The 23,327-nt window shown below is 48.9% G+C and overlaps 1 protein-coding gene across 6 annotated transcripts in view; it reads left to right on the top strand.

Moving 5' to 3' along the window:
* Nucleotides 1-585: 585 nt before the first annotated feature.
* Mbp (myelin basic protein) overlaps nucleotides 586-23,327 on the top strand; it is a 103,237-nt gene continuing 80,495 nt past the window's right edge. For 4 of the 6 annotated variants that reach the window (XM_050164987.1, XM_050164983.1, XM_050164986.1 and 1 more), the window contains exon 1: nucleotides 671-818. The gene's annotated coding sequence lies outside the window, so the exon portion shown is untranslated. Of the gene's footprint in view, nucleotides 819-23,327 lie in introns of all 6 variants that reach the window. The other 2 variants (XM_050164984.1, XM_050164985.1) reach the window with 2 other exon arrangements.

Here is a 23,327-nt window from a genome sequence, read left to right as displayed (position 1 = left end):
GTTCTTTGCATGTATGGGTGTGTCCCTAGGTTGTCTGATTGATTCTCTAGTAGGGCTTTTCTAGAACTAGATAAGAACTAGAGACTTGGTGTGGTCCCTATCCACTAGTTCCTCCCACCTACCCATAGTCAGGCTGATGGAGTCAAAAGATCCACGTGACAGCATGGGACCTGTGTTCAAGTAAGCACAAAAGGTTCCAGAGTAGAAGAAAGGGGATGCTTCCTTGTTGGAGTCTTCCTGACAACAGGCGTCCTGGTCCTGGACCCTCCAGCCACCACCTGTGGTCTCAGCTCCAGCTTCAGGCCCAGAATTCAGACATCCACCCCGGGTGCTACTGACCTCTTCATCAGGAACAGGTACCAGGGATCCAGGTAACCCATGGTGCATGGTGGGCGATGCCATTTAGACCTCAGTTGGGAGCTGCGAGCTCCCACTTTCCAGGTTTCCAAAGCAGGGAAGTTCAGAAAACAGCGGTGCGGAGAGGAGCGTAGGGCGGTGACGAGCAAAGCCCCGCCCCGCCACTCGGAGGGTTGCCCTGCCCCTGGGTCCCCGCGTGTCCCCCGCCCTTCCAGTGGCGCGCGTTTACCTGCCAGCAGACGGAGTGAGGCGGGGCGGGAGCGGGGTGCGTGCCTGTCCCCAGAGCAGCCGCTGTCAGTCACCGCCGCTGAGCGCCAGCGAGGACGAGCCTCTGGCCCAGGCGGCCCGCGTCTCGCGACCCCGAAACGCAGGACCGCGGCCCAGCGACCCCGAACGCATCGGCGGGTTCCTCCTGCCGGGCTCCCTGGCGCCCCTCGGCCTCCGAGCCGCAGCCAACACTGGTGAGTGATGTTTATCAGGGACGAGCCGGGCGGCCCTGGAGCCTTTGTCTCGGCGCCCCTCAGAGCGGGAGACCCCAGCACCAAGCCTGACTCCCAGAGAGGCGACGGAGAGGGCGCTCGGTACCGGCACCAGAGCTCTGGTCCCTCTCCCAGGCCAGGAGCGCCCGGGTCACACCTGACCAGAGAAGCAGGTGGCCCCGCAGGTGGCAGCTAGGCGACTTCTCAGACCGATACCAAGGCGGCAGCCCTTATCTTTCTTGGGAAGTGGTAGACGCGGGTGTAGACTCAGGTCCACAGCGTTGGAGACTGGAGGCCTGAGGGTTATCCCCGGGTAGTCTGCAGCCAAGCCTGGAGACCCCGGGGTCGCCGAAACTCGCGCGGCCTAGAAATGGTGGGGGGAGGAGTTTAGGGGTGGGAGGCGACCTCGGTCGAGAGAGACCGCCCCCAGCCTGAGAGAGGGGTCTTGAGCGGCTCCGAGGGCACTGCAGGGGTCCGTCTAAGCCTGCAGCGCCTGCTAATCACACACCTGCTGCCCCTCGTAAGATCCCTGCCTTGCCCCTCCCCACAAGCAGAAGCAGTTTCTCTTTGAGCAGAGGGCGGCGACAGGCACTTGCCCAAGCTTCCGCCTTCTCAGGGCCTCTTTCTGGCTCCTAGGCCCTTTCGGTGCCGCACACAGGCCCCCACCCACCCTGCCCACCTGCGGCCACCTGCTGGCCTCTGTCCAGCTGGCGCGGTCTTCCCGCCATAACTTGAACTCTTGGTCCTGCTGAAGCGCTGGGTCCCAGTTGCCCCTTTGTGTGTGTGTGGGGGGGGGGTTAGTCCTCGTGTTCTGCTTCGGTTTGTTATAAACGCTGGTTTTTAGGGCAAGGGCGTAAGCCGCTTGGGATTTCGAGGTGCTTCTTTAGTCCCCTGATTTGGGAGGTGGAGCAAGGCTTGAAAAAGGTCTTGCGGTTCCCTGAGGAATCAGTTCGGACTCTTTGCTCCCTGCCAACAGGATAGCTGCTGATCCACCCAGCACACACAAAGGTGGATCTGTGCAGTTGGGGGGAGTCTTGGAGCTGGGGGTGAGAGTCTGTAGGGCTAGGAGACATCAAACATCAGGCAGGCATCGCCTCTGCCTGCACTGGACACAGGACGCACAACTAGAATGACTTTTTTAAAGGAAGGAAACCTTAGGGAGGTCTTGTTAAGACTCTTGGCTTTGGAGGGTATGTCTAGGTAAGCTTAGAAGACCACCCCCTCACTACCCATGACTCTCCCAAATACGGCTTACTCCGCCAGCTCCTCTGGGATTGGTGTGGGCAACTGCTCTAGAGGATAGCATCCTGAGAAGAGACGATCCCAGGCCAGAGTGAGGGATAACCACCGCTCAGGTGCACAGCAGCCCAGCTTGTGTAAACATCCTCAGATTCTCGGTGGGATATACAGACACCTGAAAGAGAAAATACATTTTAAAATAATCACGAATATGAAAGGCAACGCCTAAGGATGTAATTATTCTGAAATGCCTGCTTTTTATCAACTTGAGATAAAAAAAAAAACTAGTGTGTTCAAATCCGCTTTTAATGTCTGTCTAGATATGGAGTGTTGGTTCTTGGTGGAAATGGTGTGTGGTTAAAAAAAAGATGTGCGAACACAGAAAAAGAACATAGCCCATCTTTCAAGGATGTTCAGATTTAGCTTGGATTTTGGAGTGCCAAAGCCTTTTCTGTTTGAGTCTAGGTTTCCTCTTCAGGGTCTTAATTTTTGTTTCTAATTTTTAGATTCTATTTACTTTTCTATCTATGTGTATATGTGCATGAACACAGGTAGGGATCAGAGGATAAGTTGCAAGGGGGTCAACTCTCGCCTTCCACCTTGTAGGTTCCAGGGGCCAAACTCAGGTCATTAGGCCTGGTGACCACGACAAGGGCTTTCACCCACTGAGTCATCTCACCAGCCCCCTCCAGGTTCTCTCAAATGTCAGCGCTGCCTGTGCCTCCCCAATAGCAGGGGGCATTGATTGACCACCCACCAAACACCAGGCTCCCTGCCGGAAACTGATAACCACTGCACTTCAGTCGTCACTGCCCAGGGAGAGCTTCATTTCCCATCATTACCCCTGTTAGTTGCCTCTCAGGGCACAGAGAGGGGAAGCGAGGTGCCTCTGCGAAGTTACCACCTGGCCCCATCTGTTCCCTCGTCACCACTTAAAGGTGCCCCTCCTTTCTTCTTAAATGTCCACCATTAGAGGCTGGAGAGATGGTTCCGTGGTTAAAGATGCTCTACCGCCCTTGTAGAGCCCTAGTTCAGTTCCCAGCACCCACAGCTGTTGGCTCCCAACTGCCTGTAACTTCAGCTCCTGGGAATCTGACACCATCTTCTTGCCTCTGAGGGCACCAGCACTTACAGCATACACATACCACACATAAATTTTAAGTCCACCACTGGTGAGTGACCGTGCCTATGAAAACATCCACTTTCCAGCCCCCAGGTGACCTGACTATAGAAACACCCATCTTAGTTGATGTCCCTGCCCTAGCCTCCTTTGCTGTCCACAGGAAGGCTTTAACTCTCGGTTAAACTCTCTGCTGGGTAGACTTCGGCCAAGAAACAAAGTCAGCAGGAGATGCTTGTTAGCAATCTGATTTGACCAGTTTGGAGGAAGCTGCTCCAGCAGAGGTGGGAGCCTGATCCACTTAGAACAGGTTGGCGAGGAGGTAGCTGGACTCTTGGAGGCACTCCGGGCTGCTGAGCATGGGGGCCATCTTCTGTCATGGCTTCTGCTGACTCCTGAGAACCAGTAGCATATTCTGAAGCCAGCACGAGTCTCCATTCAGGAAGTTTAAAGATGGGGCCCCATGATTCTGAAAGTTCTTTAGAGAGAGAGAGATAGACAGACAGACAGAAACTGGATGGCTGAGATGTAGCTCAGTTGGCAGAGCACTTGCTTAGCACGCACAAGGCCCTGGGTTCAACATCCAGAACTCCAGCATCTCGTGAAATCTGGCAGCGTGGTACCTGCCTGCCATACCCCCTGCCCCCAATTGGAAGATGACAATGGCAGAAAGATGAAAAATTCAAGGTCAGCCTCTGCCACAGAGAGAGTTTCAGGCCAGCAGAACTTGAGACATGAAACGCCGTCTCAAAACAAAACAAACAAAAAAGATGTGAGAAGAATGGAGCCAGCTCAGTCTCTGGGACATAGGGAGTTAAAATGCGTGACTGAACACGCTCTAAGTTCTAAGAGGTAAACCCGAAATGGATCAATAAGATAAGAAAAGAATTTCAACCCGCAGTTAATCAGTGGGAAAAAAAATAAAGCGATGATAAGATACGGTTTCACATTCCTTATACTAGTGAGAATTCTCAAACCCTGACTCTGCCACGTACAAAGAGGTAGAGAAAGGAGAACTCACATTTTTGAGTGCGGGTGTTAGCAAGAAATAAACACTTTACCTGAAGAATATACACAATCGATTCCTAACCTTATCCCCAAGCCCAACCCTAACCCCCTAAGCACAACCCTAACCCAACCTTCGAGGGAACTTTTGGGATGATGAATATGATCACGGATGTTCCTTGAAACAATCTGCTAAAATTTTCTGTTTGGGGATAATAGTAGCTTTGTTGCAATTACAAGATATTATGTAGAGAGTCGGGGGTGGGATACGTAGGTGTGATTACAGCACTCAGCGCGAAGGTGAGTGTGTGCCACCCTGACTATATATACAGTGAGATTCTGTCGGGAAAAGTGGGAGGAGACGAGAGGAAGGAAGGGAGGTGGGATGGAGGGAGGAAGGAAGACCGAAAAAGAAGGAAGGGAGGAAGGAAGAGAGAAAAAGAAGGAAGGAGGGGGAGAAGAGAAGGGAAAGGAAGAAAAATAATAGCACAGAGCTCACGTGCACATGTGCCCTTCACTTAGTCTCCCCAATAACATCCTTCAGACGGCAGCACAGCATTGTAACCAGGAATTTAGCTGTGATACCAACCATTAACCTGGCTCAGATTGCACACTTCACCGCTTTCCACGCCGACATCCCTATGCCTGTCTCTGTGTTTATGCATCTGGCTGTATCTGTAAGTTTGAGTGTGTCTCTGTGTGTGTGTGTGTGTGTGTGTGTGTAGGTGTATGTGATGTCACCCTGTAGAGTCACCTGACTGCTAACACAATCAAGGATGAGCCCCACTGCTGTCCCAGCATGCCTCATGCTACCCTTCACAGCTGTAGTCAACTTCCTTCATCCTCCTCCCCGCCACCAGCATCCTGTCCTGGGTCTCTCTGGTGCTGCTGTCTCTGTACAAATGCGTCCGACTCGGCCCTCCTGTGCTGTGCATTTTTCCTCAGTTCACACGGGGAGTTGAGCGCATAGGCTACGGTTCAGTCTGTGCTGCTGCTGTGCCCTTGTGTGGGGTGGAAGCTCCACTGTCTGCTCCCCAAGCGTCCTGGAAAGGGTGCTTGGGCCTTTTCTGAATGGAGTGACTGCACACAAAGCTGCGATGAACGTCCACCATCATTTGGGTGGACCTAGTTTTCAGTATCTGGGATAAACACCTAAAAGTGCAGTTGCTGCAGGTCGTGGCGAACACACATTCAATTTTATAAGGAATTGGTGTCTCATTTCCAGGGAGCAGCGACACTTTGCCTTCCACCCGGCACTGCCTGAGAGACCCCGATGGCACACGCTTTCAGGATTGTCTCTAGTTTTGGTTTTGGTTTGCTGTTCTGACGCAGTGTGGGGGACAGATCATGGTGGGTTTGATGATGTGAAAGATTGAGTGTACGCATTTGCCATCTGCAAGTCCTCCCCAGCAAAAAGGCTACCTGTTTCTCTCTTTCACTTTTGAATTGGGTCAGTAGTTTTTATTAAAACTTACTTTTGCTCATTCTTCTGGCCTCTGGAGCCCCTGTCTTCAGGCTCCTTCCCAACAGTTTAGCCTATATTTTCATCTGCTCTGTGAGAGTGTTCGGAGAAAAAGTTGGATTTAATTAATTATTTTGATGCGTCTCAAGGTGTTCATTTCCCTTTAATGGATTGTGGGTTTGGGTTTTTTGCTTGTTTGTTTTGGGTCTATTTATCTATCTATCTATCTATCTGGTTGGTTGTTTTTTGAGTTTTTTGGGGGGTGGCTTTTTTGTTGTTGTTTGGGGGTGGTTTGGTTTTTGTTTGGTTTGGTGTAAAGTCTTAAGAATTCTTCATCCATCAGAATTGGAATACAGAGACAGGTGGATCTCTGTGAGTTCAAGACCAGCCTGGTCTACAGAGTGAATTCCAGGCCAGGAGAACTACGTAGTGAGACCCATCTCAAAAAAAAAAACAAACAAAAATAAAAAGGAAGACAACCCAAGAATTCTTCACCTAAAGTCCTGAAAACTCCTTCTGCTGTTCTGTTTTTCGTTTTTGTTTCCACTTTTCCACACTTCAGCCTGTGACCCATTCTCAGTAACTTTTGTGTAAAGTGTGAAGTTTAGACCGGGGCTTTTTGTTAAAATATTTTTGGGGTTTGATAAAAGACTTTAGGAAATGCAGTTCATCGAATTGCTTTTGCCACTGTCAAAAATCATTCCCACATGTTTTGATTTTTGTGTTTGTTTGTTTGTTGTTGTTTTTGATGGACTCTGCTCCACAGAGCAGTGTGGCTGCGCCTCCATCAGGACCAGGATGTCTCCATCACTGGCTCAGTACGTGAGCTTGGGTCCGGCAGAGACAGTTCTTTCACTTCCTCCTCCCTGTCTTCTTTCTTCTCCTTTTATTCCTCCTCTTTCTCCTTCTCTTCTTGCCGCACTACCTCCTTTTCCTTCTTTATAAAGAACCATGTTGATGGAGAGAGGGCTGAAACACTGGCTCAGCAAATTAGCAGAGGACCCAGGTTCACTTCCCAGTGCCCACGTGATGCTTCTGACCTCCGTGGGCAACACACACACACACAGTGCACGTGCAAAATCATACAGGCAAAACACTCATACATAAAATAATTTTTTTTAAAAAAAGTAAACTCATGTTGGATATTCCAGATTCTCAGGCTCTCCAAACAAATTATAGAGTGTCTTCTTCACACACACAATGCCACAATGTGTGGCATTGCACAAGCACACATCTGCAGCGGTAGGCAAGAGTGAATAGTTTCACTGTGCTGAGGGTTCCCACAGAAGATCATAGGTGGCCCCTGGTTTCACAGGCCATTTGCTTCTTCCATCAGATTTTTTTCTTCCACCGGTTTTTTTCTTCTTCAGGACATTTAAATATTTATTTTTTTTCTTGTGTCAGTTTTAAGTGTCAACGCGTTTAGAACTTCAGTGCTTATTTGATATCTAGAACCGTGAGTGATTTTCACGTGTTAAGCGTTGGCTGAATGTTCTTGTTAAGTAAAAGATGCTTTTTGGTTCACTTTCTGTGGTTTTCGTAGGTTTGTTGGGATATTCTACTAGATCGTGATAACATCTACACCTGTGGTATTTTGTTCTTTCTTTCCTCTCTAAGTCATTAACCAGGCATGGTAGCAATGGTCCTAATGCCAGCACTCACAAGGCAGAGATAGGTGAATCTCCCTGAATTATAGGCCGGCCTCTTCTACATAAGTCCGAGGCTAGCCAGGGCTACAACATGAAACAAAATAAGCCGGGTGGTCGTGATGCATGCCTTTAATTCCAGCACTCAGGAGGCAGTGAGGACCCGCACGTCTAGCTCTGCTCGGCTCGTCTGAATGCATTTGCACATACACACAAACACACAGTCATCCTCAGGACGCCCTGTGCACATCCCTATCAAGCTGAATTTTTGTAATAAGAACTTGTGGAGTTGTTGATAAAGTTTTATGTTAACAGCATATTTACATTTTGGCCATTTATGTCTAATTCTCTATCCATTCTTAGTCTGATCTCATCCTATAGTGGATGGCCAGGAAAAGCCTGCCCTGTGCAGACACCAGGCGTCTAAACCTGCTTTCTGCCTCTAGAAGCCAGATGAAGCCTTAAGACATGGTTTGTTATAATGTTGCCTTAAAAGACCAGACAAATTAAATCAATAATTAAGGAAGCCAGTAACATAGGGAAAGAAATAAAAAATGATCCTCACATATTTTAGGAGTTAGACTTTCTTTTTGTTGTTATCTTGGGTTTTTGTGGTGGTGATAGTGGTCATGTGTGTGTGTGTGTGTGTGTGTGTGTGTGTGTGTGTGTGATGGCTGACTCTCATGTAGCCTAGGCTGGCCTCAAACACATTATGGAGACAAGGATGACCTTGACCTCCTGATTCTCCTAACTCTAACTCTCAAACACTGGTATTACAAGCTTGTGCTACTACTAGGCTTCTCTTGTGTGCACATTTACATGTGTGTGTATGCATGTGTGTGCACACATGTGTGTATATGTTGTGGTAGGTAGGGACAGCATGTGTGTGTGGTGGGTAGAGACAGCATGTGTGTGTGCATGGGTGTGGGAAGGGAAAAGTTGGGGATGTGCATATACGCATGCATTGGGGAGGTGAGCAGGGTGCATGAGTGTGGCGGGGAAGGTATGGGGTATGTGCATATAGGCATGCATTGGGCAGTGGGTGGGGTGTATGTTTTCAGAAGCAGGCGATGTGTGTTGGATGGTTTTATTCCGATTCCTTCAGATGTCTGGTGACGTAATAGCCTTGGAGTATCCTCAAGTGTAGTGTGAACCGTAGCCAAAGTTGTTGCCCTAGAAACAGCAAGATTACACACCCTGTTCAGAAGCAGGCATGGTGCATATGCTGTACCATATGTCGCTGTACATTGTTTGATAAGGGGAGATGATAGTCTTAATCAGATTATCGTCTTCATGTGTCCAGACCTATTGCTGCGGAGAGAAAGACTCAAAGCAGATGCTATAAGCCAACCCTTTTTGCTTGCAGACAGCATGCTGGGAATCGTTGTAGAAGGGGAGGTAAACACGGGAGTGCAGAGATCAGTAAAGGGCCTGATAGCAAATAACTGGGTTAGATAGAAAGATAGATAATAGGTAAATACAAGTAGACAGGCAGACAGACAGACAGATAGATGATTGATACATAGATGGAGAAGGATGGATAGAAAGTACAAGGATTCATAGGAAGGTAGGTAGAAAGGAAAGGAGAAAAGAAGAAAGAGGAAAAGAAAGAAGATAGAAAAGATTGACTGATGACAGGAACATGAATAAGATGGATAATACATACATACATACATACTACATACCTTGGTATCTCACTGAGCCCCAGTCTCCAGGACTTCATTGGTTCCTCCCCTCACAAGTAGAGTTTGCAAGACTTAACCTGCTTTCTACATTCAGGGGTTTACATCTGACCTCTTTCTATTGAACTAAATTAAGTATTGGGTGTCTCGATGTCGGGGGGGACCCTGAAGCATGAAGATCTGCCCCCCAAGCCCCAGCATCTGCCCAGCCTTCTCTGGGGAGTAGTCACTGCCTCTGGAGTCGTCCTCACACTGCTGCTGCGAGGCGTTCAGTGCAAGGCACACCATTTCCTAACAGAGAGCTCCTGTCCTCACGCGGGCTTGCCTCCAAATAAATCGAGCAAAGACTTAAAATCCCCAAAGCTATAGCTCATGCAGCATAGCCTGCCTCCAGAGCAGCAAGGTCTGGCCTCTGAGTCTCTGATGAGGTGGTGGAGAGTCCCTAGAACTCACTGACATTTTGCTGACAGTGAAACACAGAACGGCTGTGCAGGTGTGAGTTCCCGCCCTTCTATAGTCAAACTGTACCCCAAACCATCAGGAGGGATAGCCGCCTGCCCAAGGCAGATCCAGGGACAGAATGGTGGGAGAATGCGCCTTAGACCAGTAGTGTTGGTAGGCTTCTTGGAAGAGAGAGAAACGGCACCCAGCTGAGGCCTCTGCACTGTGGCAGCTGCAGGCTGCACCTTGCCCCGCATCACAGCCTGCGCCCTTGTGAAAGTGATCACATGTCACTGGTCACAGCTGCGCCAGATGCCCTGCAGACTGACCCAGTTTTGAGTGTTTCTGCTTTAGCAAAGTCTGCCTGGAGACTCAAGGTTGTGTGTTCCCTACACAAGAAGTGGAAAAGGGATTCATTCATAGACGCATCCTTCCCCCACAGCTGTGGGTGAATTACCATGTGTTGCCTGGGACACCGGAACTGTGACTTTGCAGAGTCAGACAGGTTAAATTGCAAGTGAGCTCTTTTGGAAGGCACAGTTGCATCTGTGGGGATGCTGGATCTCCTTGCAGCCCTGTATGAAGGGTCTAAGCCTGATTCTGACAGTGACCACCAGTTAGCACATCTGAGATGTCAGCCTCCTGCTTCTTCCTGTCTTCCTCTTCTCCCTCCTCCTCCTCTACCTCAGTGGATTCTGGCATTTAAGGTTGTCAGCCCAATGTCTGGAGGGAAGGCAGGTTTGTCTGCCTTGAAGATACCTGAAGCATATCTCCTTTGTACTGGTACCTCCGTGACAAGTCTTGTTTCCTGAGGGGTCTCTCCTAAGAACAAGGTATGCGCTGGGGTGCACCTGCTTAAAAAGGGGTCCCTGCAAAAGATGGATCTCCAACCCTCAGCTCTCTCCCCTGCTGTGTAAGGTTGCCCCTGGAGTCCTTGGTCCTTGTGGCACTTGCCTCTGGTCCTCACAGTACCAAACTCCTGGTTCTCTAGTACCCAGACTCTGGTCTTCACTCCCAACCCCTCTTACCTACACATTGTTCAGGTCTAATGCCATGCCACAACTCAAGGGATTGTCTAAGACCCATGAAACATGTAAAATGTGTAGTCTCTCTCCTCTCTCTCTTCTCTCTTCTCTCTCTCTCTCTCTCTCTCTCTCTCTCTCTCTCTCTCTCTCTGTGTGTGTGTGTGTGTGTGTGTGTGTGTGTGTGTGTCCATTTTCCTGGCCTGGGGTAGGAGAAAATGTCTTTAGAATTTCCCTTACCCTTCTTCTCCTTCCCTGCACTGAGTCCCTACTATGGACGACTATCACTGTCCTAAGTGCTGAGGAAACCTCAGAGAATAAATCTAGAACCCACCTTGTCCTCCCAATGAAGTGAGCAGGGGGCAAAGGCCCTGGGTGTTGTCAGAGTGGGTGGCACCCGGGCTCTGACTGAGAGACTCCTGAGGCTGAGTGTTTGCAAGGGCCTGTGGTGATAGATCCTGGCTAGGAGCACTCACTGGAGCACTCAAGGTTAAGTGGAGCAAGCACACGTTGCTTCCTAGGTCCCCTGGGTCTTCTCTGCTCTCCATTCTGACATGCCATTGCTCAGGGGAACCTGGCAAGGTAGCAGGCAGTCCTCATAGCGACAGGCAGGGAAGCAAGCACACTTTGTTCTCTCTTCTAGTGCTCTGTATTGTGCATGTATGAGTGTGTGTGAGTGTGTATGCATGTGTGTATATGTGTATGTATATGTGTGTGAGTGTGTATGCGTGTGTGTGTGAATATGTATATGTGTATGTATATATGTGTGTATGTGTATATGTGTATGTATGTGAGTGTGTGTGAGTGTGTATGCGTGTGTGTATGTGTGTGTGTATGTGTGTGAATGTGTATATGTGTATGTATATATGTGTGTATGTGTATATGTGTATGTATGTGAGTGTGTATGTGTGTGAGTGTGTATGCGTGTGTGTATGTGTGTGAATATGTATATGTGTATGTATATATGTGTGTATGTGTATATGTGTATGTATGTGAGTGTGTATGTGTGTGTGTATGTGTGTGAATATGTATATGTGTATGTATATATGTGTGTATGTGTATATGTGTATGTATGTGAGTGTGTATGTGTGTGTGTATGTGTGTGTGAGCTTGTATGTGTTGGGCCTCCCCTCCCCTCTCTCCTCTCTCTGCTGTCTCTATCACTGATCACTGGGTGGACACTGTGACATTGAGTGTTGCTGTCTCTCACCTTGTACTTGGCCTCCAGCCTCATGAATCTGGTGCTAGCAGCTGACACCATGCAGACAGCTTTGCTGACACCTCCTCAGGAAATGCTATGTTTCTAAAGATACCCCATCCCTGAGCGTTCTCAGCGAGTTCGCACCTATCCCTACGGAAATCACAGCACTGCGTAGGCACTGGGAGCTGAGCCTCCCAAGCCCGTTCCCCATGTTCTGAGAATAAAATCGGACCACACTCAGAGAGACCAAGAGCTTACCAGAGACAAGCACAGGAAGAATTCAGGCCTTTATTTCCAGGACATTTTCTCCTGCTCTGTCACATACCCCTTTAAGTAGATTCTGTTGTTGTCTTTAGAACATGCATACATGTACACACACACACACACACACACACACACGACTGGTATCAAAAAGCATGTACAGGCTTTGTAATTTGGAGAGAGGCATAATCACCGTCTACGAAAGCCACAGGACTGACAATTCTCACCCTGCTGCGATGCTTGCATTTCTCGGGCCGTTTCCGTTGCTATGAAAGGCATTTCTTCGTCGTCTTGATCTCATTAGGGCATTAAGATCATAAAACTTTGGTCTCCTGTCATTCAGCACAGCCTTCTCAAATGTCCTCACTTTTGGGCCCAAAGACATTATTTAAACCTCACACAGAGAAAGTACTCAAGAAGCTCAGATCCATGGCACCAGGCACACACATGGTACACAAACATTCATGTAAGCACACGCTCGCACACATAAAATCCATTTTCAGAAAACAAAATGCCCCCCCTCTTTGTTGACATCTTGCAGTGATTTTTTTGCGGAAAGGAAAGCATGTTGTGAGCTGGTGTGAAGGGCAGGAGACGCAGCCCCTCGGTTCACCAGCGCTCCTTTCCTTAGTCTAGGACTCCAATCCACTGTCTTTGTAAGGCAAGTCACCTGGTCTGCCTGTGAACTCAAACAAAACCTCCGAAGGCAGCAGACTGCACAGCGGTCAGGAGTGGGGCCCAACTGGGCTGCACAACACGTAACACATCTGCCCAGCTCTGCCTGCGACCGATATGTGGACTTCTGCCACTCAGTGCCACTAAACTTCATGCATTTCCACGCCTGAAGAGTAGGTTGCATAAGAAAGCGCCTTTCTGGGAGTTCAGCCAGCCCAGCGCATGTTAAGTGAGGTCAAGCTGAGGTCCACCCAGAGTTCCCTGACTCATATCTTACTGCCCTTTCCTTTAAATGCCACTGACACTTGCTGCATTCTTTTGTCTATGTATGTATGTATGTATGCACGCATGCATATGCATGTTTGTGTGTCCGTGTGCGGAGACCAGAGCCCATCAGTGAGTGTCTTCCTCAGTCCTCTGTTCACCTCAGGTTTGGAGCATGAAGCTCACTAATTGAGCTAGACCAGTGAGCACTCCCGTCTTTGCCCTCCCAGTACCGGGATTGTAGGTACGCAGCACCACACCCCATCTTCTAAGTGGGTTCTGGGGCTGCAAACTCAGAGCCTCATGCGCATGTGGTTGGCTCTACCCTCTGAGCTGTCTCACTTTGCAGCATCTCTATCTTCCTGTCACAAGTCAGTTGCAAGCCTTCTTGACTGACTCTTTGGAAACAGGCTAAGCCTTTTCTTCTCCAAGGTCACAGTGGGGTTTGATGGCTTCTTATAGCATTCTTTCCCTTGATTGTGATCTGGAGGTTCAGGAAACTTCCAGAGAGTTCTGGAGGGGAGTCACTCAGTAAAATGCTACATGCGCTTGTGAAGACATGGCACCCATTAGGAGAGGGGCTCCAGGCCAGGTCTCCCAGGAGACTCTGGTGACGTCACAGAGTGGCATTCCTTCCTCTGATTAGAATCGGGAGATTTAGATCAACAGCCCTGGGATGCAGTTGTCTGGATTCAGAAAAGGCAAGTTTGGGTTCATCATGGCTCACACTATAGCTCTCCTGAGGTCCCCTGGAAACTGTGACCAGTGCGTGAGCCCCCCATTTGGCTCCCTCCTACAAAGCATCCTAGGGCCTTGGTGCTAATGTTGAGGAGGGTAGGTTAGAGCAGAGCTGAGACCACAGACAAACACAGCTCTGTTGGGTGTCATTGGTTCACCATGCCCAGGGTGTGTGTGGCCTCTGCAATTACCCTGCTGTGCCCTGCTGTGCCAAAGTCATGCTGAACCTATGCCTGGAGTCACAGCAATGGTGTGACTACCCACCATCTGGGAAGGGAGATGCCTGAAGATAAACTTGGGGCTGGCATGGAGGAGAGAGCCCCAGCTAGGGCCCTACTCCCTGTGCCTGCAAACATCACCAGAACTCCACGGCACCACCAAGAAGTGGAGTGTGCCATCTGGGCCTTTACAGATAAGGAGAAACCGGCGCCAAGTCTCCAGAGTAAGCCAGGGAAGGTGAGACCAGAGGGTGCTGCCCTGGCATGTCTGTTCCTAGAGCCTCGGGTGCTTCCTCTCCAGCCCCTTCCCAACCTGGGTGGGGCAGCTGTGTGGCACATGCCTGGGATGCAAAGCATACCTGTCACCCAGCCTCACGGAAGCTGGCAGGGTGGGACAGCTCCTCCTCCTGACCGACTCAGACAAACAGGACTTAGAAGCCACCAGGGGTGGCACGGGTCAAGGAGAAAGGGAGCATAACAGACACCCAGTGAGTCGTCCTTCCCTTCTCAGATAAGCAGGCCCCCAAGAGTGTGCTGCCCAAGCTTGTCTGGTCTCACAGACCTAGCAGCTTCCTGGTGACCCTGTTATTTTCTCGTGGAGGGCTCCATATCTTCCCATTAAGCTCCCAGAGCCAAGCATCCTTTCTAACCACACACTTGTGGATACATAGTTACAGAAATCTCAAGTTGGAGTTTGTAGGGGTGGCTCAGGAAGTGAAGGGCTTGCTGTGCAGTCATGAAGACGGGAATTCCATCTCTAAAACTCACAGGTATGATCCCAGTGCTGAGGAGGTAGAAACAGGCAGATCCCTGGGGCTCCTGGAAGCGTCAGACTATCCTGCAGTGAGCTGCAGGTCCCAGTGAGAGACCCACTCTCCAAAATCAAGTGCATAGTGCCTGAGGAATGATGTCTGAAGTCGACCTCTGACCTACACACACAGATATGAATATGCACACACACTTGCACATTTACGTACACCTGGCCCTCAAGCGGACCCAGCCTGAGCAGGAGAGAGCTGCTCTGTGGTCTCTAGTGAGCTGCCGCACTGCAGAGGATGTCCTGAGAGCAAGCCTGCAGCCTCAGGACCAGAAGCCTGCTGCCTCACTCCGGCCATGGTTCTGATGCTCTTACGTGGTCAACTCAAGGAATGAAATGAAAACACATTTCCAACAGCTTCTACTGGCCTGCAGCTCTGGGACCTTCCTCTAAAATGAACTTCTGTGACCTTCAGACAGTGTTCTGTGCCGTAGAAGTACTTAAACCTAACAGGTCTCAAAGACAGGCTAGCCATGAGCAGATGGAGGTGTTCATACCCTGACACTCCAAAGCAGAAAATCCCTGCTAGAACCTGGAAGAGAAGCCATCACTGAGACAGAACTCTCAGGTGGGAGGATATGGGCCAAGGATATGAGGGAACCACATAGGAAACACCTTGGATCCATGTGCATGCAGACAGACAGACTAGGCCTGCCCCTGTACAGGATGACGAGGAAGAGCTGGGACCAGCCAGAGAGGCAGGCATATGACCTGCCCCGTCTGCTGCTACTCAATAGGGAGCAATCTCCAGTCCAAACAGAGATAGGATCAGTAAAGAGGAAGATGCAGGGAGAAAAGAGCCAGCTGTTTTTAATGACGTAAAATCAGCTCCCTCTCTAGGGAGCCTAAACAAAGGGAAGGGCTGGGACAGGAGGAACACGGGACCACTTAGCCCTTAATGGATGCCATTTTCTGACCCTCACACAGCCTAAGGTGCAGTGTGTGTACAGGACTGGATGGGGGAGGCTCTTAGGCAAATAGCCAGCTGTCACTTCCCTGGTTAAAGTAAGTTTACCTTTTGAAGTCCCCCTCCTGCAGCTGTGAGTTAACCCATTTTTGGTCGTGAGCATGTGTCTGTGTATGTATGGGCATAGTATATGTGTGACTGTATGTGTGTATGAGTGTATTTCCTTTTGTATGTGTATATATGAGTGTATATTTCTGTGTATATCTGTGTATATCTGTGTATATGTAGGAATGTATACCTATGTATATATGTGTCTGAGTGTGTGACCATATGTCTGTGTTTGTGTATATCTCTGTGTGCACGCATGCGTGTGCGTACAGCCGTGTTTAGATGTCGTCTTGGTGATGCTGTTAGCTATTTACTATGCTCCACGCACAGGGTGTTACAAGAATGTCGATGATAGAGCAATGATTTCGTAAGTGCTGATAAAGAAGAAAGTGAGGAAGAGGAAGGGATGAGACACAGAGAAAGAGAGAGACAAAGGCAGAGCAAGCAGACTCAGAAACGACAGGGACACTGAGGAACAAGCCCCATCATTCAGCATCTGTTCCCTCTGAGGTCTCCCATGTGGGTCCCCTGCTCTGTTAGGTTTCTTCCATTTTTCTTTACAAGTCAAGGACACTGAGCCACTTGCTCCCTCCGGTAGCTATCCGTCCCCACATTCTGGGTGGGGCTTACTTTATCTGCAGGAGGGCAGGTGCGCCACTAGAGATATCAGCTGAGAAGCTGCCCTTAGTCCAGACACAATGTCAGTCTATTGCCCTGTGGGATCTGCAGGGGCGATAGGAGTCTCCAGGGCATGGACCTGCTTAGCCTGATCACTCAGGGAAAGGAGGCTTCTTGTTGCAGACTCTGGGAGGAGACCTCTTGTCCTACATCCATTCTTCCTGCAAAGCGACATGACGCCGATCTTCCGAAATATTCCCTCCCCGCTCTGTCTTTTCTGCCGTGTGGTCTTCCTATTTCTGGGGCATTAGTCTCTCTCCCCAGGATTTCCTCCAAAGAAGGCATCTGGCCATGCAGTCTACAGTAGCCTTTCCTTCAGTGGAATTCTGGGTCAGGTGTCTGTCACCTCCCCAATATCTCAGAAGCGCGCCACAGTTCCACCATTGGCACTAGGCACTATTACTCCAGAGGAGCCACAGATTAGTTGTCTTGCTAAGCACGGGATTCCTCCCATGCCCAGCAGAACAGTCTCTCGGAACGTGAGGCCCCGGAAACGGAGCGGAGCTATTGGACAGTACAGACAGATACCCACATCTACAAGGCCAGACAGCCAGCCGGTCGCCAGGGCTGGTGATAAAAATGCACCTGCAGTTGAAAACACAGCTTCAAGTGCTGGAAAAGGCAGAGAAAGGAGCCCTGTAGAGGGATTTGAAGCATTTGCTAGCGCTGACTCTTCCAGTTTCTCAGTCACAGTTAAAGACGCGTGGGATGGTTTAATAAAATCCACCTCGACTGGCATGCTTTGTGTGCGAGCACCCTGTGCATTTTCCAAACACAGAAGGTTTCTCTGTTGTGCCTAGTTGAGACCTAGAACAGTACTTGCTGAAAGCAGGAAGCCCCTTGCCTGGGCAAGACCACATGGAACTGCAAGGGATGCTGGGAAATGGTCTCTACTTGGGTTGCTGTGTTGGCAGATAATTACAGGTTCTTTGTCTCAAATAATAAGTAAGGGGTAGGGGCCGGGAGAAGGTCCTTTCCGTGCATGCATAACAAGAGCTATATATAGTTATTATTTATTTATTTATTGTGTGTGTGTGTGTATGAGTTGTGTGTGCATGCATGCACACAGGTGGGAATCAGAGGGCAGCTATCCGGAACTGGTTCTCTTCCTCTCCAACGTGGCTCCCAGGGATGGAACTCAGATGCCCCAGCTCAGTGGCCAGTGCCTTTTACCCACTAAGCTGTCTCCCTGGCTCCAGGATCTGTTCTTTCAAAACATCCATAAAAGCAACTTTCTTGGGAAACCCAAGAGTGCTCTCTACTGCATGACAGATGGGGAAACTCCTTTCTGTAGAGACAGACTGATGGTATCTTAGGCCAGAGGTCTCCATTCCAAATTCTCAGCTCCAGCCGCAGCAGTGAGAAAGTGTGGAAACGAAACAAAGACTTGAGCCAGGAAGATTTAGAATTTCAGACGCGTGAGTCACGGCTCGTTGACCCTTTATCTACAGGAAGAAAGACAGGTGCTCAGGAATTTAGTGTAAGCAAAATGAAACGACGTGATGGATTCGACCTGCTAAGCCTCAGGCTGGCCGGCCAGCTTCAGTTACACACCTTCTTGGCCCTGCCATCGGCAGAGATGCGCAAACCTCTCAAAAGCCTGAGGTAACTAGAGAGATGACCGCACTCTTGTCCCCTACTTGTGACTTCCTCAGCCCTGGGGACAGAGCTGGCAGGGCCAGTGCCGCAAGATTTCCCAATTCCAAAGGTTTACAGCAATGTGAAGGATGAAGCATATTGTGGCAAAAATAATCCCAATAGCTCCATGGAAACACCTATTTTAGGGCTGCTTTCTTGAACATGAATTCAGAAAGAAAAAAAGAGAAACACGTTGTGCAATCAACAGCATGTGATTTTTTTTATAAAAAAAAAAGTGCTAAAAACACTTGGAATCTGTGAAATAATACAGCTGTTTGTGTCCAGCAATGTGCAGGACGTCTGTGCATCTCTTGCCGCGTGTGCGAGTATGCACTACGGAATATTAACAAACCTTGCCATGCAATGAACAGTATACAATACACACGAGTAGCCCCTGGCCATTGCATATTTGCTCTTTGGACAGCAGGAATGACCACTCCTTACATTAGAGCAGCTTTTGGGAGGAGGGACAAGATGGTGTGGAGGACCAGTCTGTTGACTACCTGTCTAGAACTGATTTCAATGAGGTTGTCTCTTATAATGAATCCATTTAGTGAGATTTTCATAGAGTCCCCTTTGCCAGTTACTACTGTGTTAATCCCACAGGTGTGAGGAGAAAGACCACCGACACAAATCATGACCAAATTAATTAAAACAAGCAATTAATTAAAGCAAATCTTTTCTTTCATGTACAAGCTGTCTCTCCCTAAAGGCAGGGTTCAAGAGATCAGTACTGGACATGGATAAGATAAGGGTTTGTATAGTTCAGGAGTAGGGGGTTTCCAAACAGGGGATAACAAATGCCTGAAATGAAGACGTGGTTGCAAGGTAGTCATGACAAGGTAGTTACAACAAGGTGGTCATAACAACAAGGTAGTTATGACAAGGAGGTCATAACAAGATGGTCATAATAATCTTTGGAAACAAAGTCATGGTCACCATTTCCTGGGAGAGTACAGAACAATTTGTAGTTAAAGTTACAGCTGAGGCATAGCCCAACTCTTGAGAAACAGATTTAATCATAAACAGGAAGGAGCCTAGTTTGTCTTTACTCTGAGATGACTTTTAAGTCTAAGATGGAAGCAGAATGGTTGATCAACTGCATTCAGGGTCATTTCAGAAACAGACCAACTCACACTTTTATAAGCCCCTAAGGTCCCTGGGACATTAGACAGTTGTTCGCCCACCTCTCCTCCTCACCTCCTTGTGCACTGCCCCCTGCTCTTCCCTTCACTGTAGCAGTGGGGTCTGCTTCCTGCCTAATTGCATTAAGTAATGTCAGGGCTGGCTCCTCAGTGCACCAGCATTTCCGCCCTCCACCCTTCCCTTGGCCATGGCAGTTCAAGTGGAGGTACTTGCAGCTGAAAAGCCATATCTCAGCCTCAGCAATATGGTAAACGCAGAAAGGAGATACTCACCCTTCAGCTGGGCACCGTTCTACCCAGGAGACTAGGCCTGAACACAGGAGACAGACATGAGCAGTCTACCCCTCATACACCCTTACCCTAACTCCAGCCTGATCACCGCTACAGCTCCCAGGTTTTCCGGGCAGGAAGGGAGCTTGGATCACTTCAATGGCAATAGGAGACTGGGGCTCAAAAGAGTGTCGCCTCATCCAAGGATACCAACCTGAAGGCTCAATCAAGACGGGCTCTCTTGTCCTGTCTGTCCTCCAGAAAGCCCAAGCCCCTTGCAAAATACAGGTGGGGAAATATTGAGGAATCAGGCACCTGAGTCATTAATGCCTCCTACAGACTGGGCAGTGACTCCCCTCCTGCTTGTTCATCCAGAGAAAGTTCAGATATGTAGCTATTTGGAGAGCAAAAAGAGCACAGTTGAAACTGGGCTGTCTCCTACCACACTGGGGAGACTTGTTCCCACAGGTTTGTTTCAGCTTACCCTTGGCACAGGAGAGAATTTAATATAAACGCCACCCAAGACCACCCAAAGTCCTGAGGCTGAAAAGCTGACCGGTGTAGAATGTCATGGTCTCCGTGGCATCTGGACGTCCCATTATCCCTGTCCTCTATGTCCTTAGTTATCCAAGGGCAGTCTGAGCATCCACCAGGCTTCCTGAAGAGTCTACACTTTCGCCACGGTTTTCTCTTACTCCAGTAATTACGTTCACTGTAAAACTGAGCCTCACAGAAGGCTGGCTGCAGACACAGTGGGCTCTTCCCAGCAGCCCTGTGACAGCAGCTGTTCAAATTCACAGCGAGGAGCCTGCTGCAGGCTTTAGTAGCTAAGCAGGGCCTAAAGGCAGTCAGGGGACTTAGGCTGCCTGTCACTCTACAAGAAAACAAAGGGCCTGCAGGCTTCTTTGTTATCACACATGCCCGCCTCAGGAGGATATCAGACACCTGCGGTCACTTTATGTCACCTGTCTCTGCCTACCATTTCATATGTTATGCAGGGAAGGCTAGCCTAATCTAACCCGGTTATTTGTTACTGTTGTTGTTTGAAAGATAAGCTCCTACAACACAGCCCTGGCTGTCCTGCTGACCTCGGGCTCTTAGAAGCCTCCCTCAGCCTCCGGAGTATGTTTGTTACTGCTCCTAGCTATAACTAAGCTTACTGAAAAGCCTGTTTTGTGATTTTCTTATTTCAGTGGCATTTGTGTCTGGCAGCATTGGGATCGCGACATATTGGTCCCGTCGTCATCCCGGGTATCAGCTGGAGTCTCACTGTGATGGATCCTTAGCTTGGTGGAACAACAGCTTAGCTTGATTGAAGGGCTTGTGCCAAAGCGGTTCTCCTTTGTCCAGAACATGCAGGTGGCCACACAGTTCCACTTTGGGACAAATCTTGGAGGTTTGCCTTTGGAAGAAGGAAGCATCTTAATTAGGTTTAGCTGACCCCAGTTGAGGCGGGGGAAGGTGACAGGATGAGAAAATGGGGATAACTGATGGACAGAGACCAGGTGTGAGGACCCCGGGTGGTTTAAGATGAGGCCAGCTGGGGCGGTCATGTCATGTGGCTTAGGCAGACAGTCCCTAAGCTTTTCTGTGCCTGGGTGTGGTCAGAGGAGAGCCAGGCAATGCTAACGAAGGTTGCTGTTTAGTGATGAATAGACCCAGCCTAGCTCCTAAGTAGTTCCAGATGTGTCTGTTGTGTTGTTATTCTATATTTATATTTTTGACATTACTTTTTTTTTAATTACATAGAATTAGAGGTCAAAGTTCAGAATAACAGCATGTATTCCTAGACTCATGGTTGACAGTGTACAAATAGCACACATGCTTGGGTCAGACCCTAGGAATTGGAAGATTTACTTCTTTATATCTTTCTTCTCCATCCATTTTAAGTACCTCAAACCCTCAGACCTCCATTGCCAGTGAGAGGACTGCTCCAGTAAAATGTTCCCAGTTTAAATCAAGACTACTGCTAGACTAGACTTGAATGCTGAAATCACTCGTCAAGGCTGTCTTGCATTTCAGAGACCATGATGTGGGAGTCCCCTCTGTGTGCTGTGATTACCATTTATGAATAAAGAAACTTCTTTGGACCTATAGCAGGGCAGAACTTATGTAGGTGGGGAAGATGAAACTGAATGCTGGGAGAAAGAAGGGCAGAGTCAGAGAGAAGCCATGCAGCCCGCTGGAGACAGACACCGGAACTCTAGCCTGTAAGCCACAGCCACATGGCGATTCACAGATTAATAGAAATGGGTTAAATTAAGATATAAGAGTTAGCTAGAGCATGGCCAAGCAGTGATTTAAATAATATGGTTTTGTGTGATTATTTTGGTTTCTGGGCAGCCGGGAAACAAACAAGCGGCCTCTTCCTACAAGACCACACACACCAGATACAGAAGTCACCTGATTCTTCCTTATTGGTAACCATTGCCAAAACCACAAGTTTCATTTCTTAAGCACAGTGGCCACCTTCACTAAAGTGGCATCAAGTGAACCCTTTAAAAGCTCTCAGAGCCACCTGGAGCTGCTAACTTCCCTAGACACCAGTGGTTCTCAACCTTCCTAATGCTGTAACCCTTTAATACAGTTCCTCGTGTTGTGGTGACCCCAACCATAAAATTATTTTTGTTGCGACTTCATACCTATAATTCTGCTACTGTTGTGAATCATAATGTAAATATCTGATATGCAGGGTATCTGATACGTGACCCCTGTGAAAGGACCATTCAAGTCTCCAACAGTTGTGACCCACAGGTTGAGAACCACTGATCTGGACCCTTTCCCTTCCCACAGGAGAAAGTAGGAGTGGCTTCTCCTTTGCACCTGGCTGTGTTAGCTCCACACCTGCGGGTCCTGTGCTCAGAGGTGACTGCTGCCCTGTAGACAGAACTACAGCAGAAGTTCTCGGTGCTGCGTTCAGTTGTACGGTTGAGCTTTATTCCGTAAAGGGACTCACAGAGCTCAGTGATATAGATGGAAGAGCAGAGACAGGGGACAGCCTTATTTCAGTTATTGTCCCATTAGACCCAGACAGGAAACCACACGGTTAACACCAGATCGCTGATGTGGTGTGTCTACACGGATTAAAGAACAGGGGAGTGCCACACCGTTCAGCCAAGGGAAAGCTACTGAGTTTGGGACTCTGCCCTGTTCTCTCCTTCTGCAAAGGTCAGATGACAGCTCCCATTAGAGGCTGGGGCGCTGGAACTCCAGCCTAGTGACTCCGTCCCAGTGTTAACCCAGGCTGGGGGGATCACTGAGGAGAGACCTGACACCAGCTTATGATGGCTGTCAGCTTCTTCTTTGCTCTTTTCGTCCTTCCTTGTCCCTTCCTCTCCTTTCCCACTTCCTTCACTTTTTCTTTTTCTTTTGTTTGTTTTTGTTTTTGTGAGTTCTGGATTTTCTTTTTTGTTTTTATACAATTGAGAAAGAAATTCTTCTGACCCATATGAACTATATAGCTAGTTGAAACTCATTCTGGCCTTGAACTAGCTATATAGCCAAGGACAGCCTTGAACTGCTGACGCTCCTGCCTCCACATCCCAAGTTCCAAGGTTACATCACATGCTACCACTCACGGTTAGTCTTCTTTAGTTGCCAGCGTCCCCCAGGTGAGGGGGAGAAGAAAGTCGGTTGTCGGGCACCTCACTTCCTGTCAACAGCGAGTTTTCAAGAGCAAAGCGTGCCTTTTGCTCAGGCTGTGCTTTGTGATGTTTCATCCTTCCTTTGAAAGTCCACGCTACTTGACTCCTTGGGTCACCTTTCCTGGATCTGGCAGGGGAGCAGGCACTTGAGCACTCATATCTTTAAGTGACCCTTAACTGATTTCCTGGAAGAATCGGGTCACAGACCGGATAAGTGGCACTCTGCTGGGGCAGTACTCATGGCCAGGAATGGTTTTGTTGGGAATGGTCTTGACCAAACTCTTCAGCCTGTGCATCCTTTGGAAAGGAA

Source organism: Alexandromys fortis, unplaced genomic scaffold, assembly GCF_014885135.2.
Source record: "Alexandromys fortis isolate MF-2015 unplaced genomic scaffold, M_Fortis_MF-2015_v1.1 scaffold_160, whole genome shotgun sequence".
NCBI classification, from domain to species: domain Eukaryota; kingdom Metazoa; phylum Chordata; class Mammalia; order Rodentia; family Cricetidae; genus Alexandromys; species Alexandromys fortis.
This window is presented reverse-complemented; position numbering and strand designations above follow the sequence as displayed.